This window comes from Euprymna scolopes, chromosome 15 (genome assembly GCF_053919585.1).
Source record: "Euprymna scolopes isolate OS-2025 chromosome 15, ASM5391958v1, whole genome shotgun sequence".
NCBI lineage: Eukaryota > Metazoa > Mollusca > Cephalopoda > Sepiida > Sepiolidae > Euprymna > Euprymna scolopes.
In genome coordinates this window covers 16,567,651-16,568,179 of record NC_136496.1, presented here as the reverse complement: position 1 = coordinate 16,568,179, position 529 = coordinate 16,567,651, and the positions used below count along the sequence as shown (strand labels likewise).

Below are 529 nucleotides of genomic sequence, written 5' to 3'. Positions count from 1 at the left end.
GTTAAAGATAAACTAAAATGACCGAAAAATGGGCTGAAATGTCTAAAATAAATAAAAACTAAATGACTTAGAATGGCTTTAATGAAGTTAAGGATGACTTTAATGAACTTAAGAATAACTTGAATGCTTAAAGAATAACTGGAATTCTTCAAATACAACTTGAATGATCTGGAAAATGGCTTGAATGGCTTTGGGACTGACTGGTTGTAAAGTGGGTGAACATTTTACATTAGATTAATTAGAAAAGTGATCCCCCACTTTATATCACAATAAATACAGCATGTAGTAAGAACATATACTACACTTTGATCTTGGCCAAAAGGCTAAGAAAAGCTTTAAAACTAAGAACAGCATATATTAACAACAGACCTTTGATCTTAAACAAAAAGGCCAAGTACGAAAGTGTTAGGGACAGACCGACCGACCGACCGACCGACCAACGGAGTGACTTATAGAGCCGTTTGCCCGTGAGTAAAAACAGGTTTTGTCGATATCATGTGTTCTTTATACATAAATATTCCCAGGTGAG

The 529-nt window shown here is 34.8% G+C and overlaps 1 pseudogene; it reads right to left on the bottom strand.

Annotated features, from left to right (window-relative positions):
• Positions 1-210: 210 nt before the first annotated feature.
• LOC145294449 (U2 spliceosomal RNA) lies at positions 211-335 on the bottom strand (annotated as a pseudogene).
• Between the last annotated feature and the right edge of the window lie 194 nt (positions 336-529).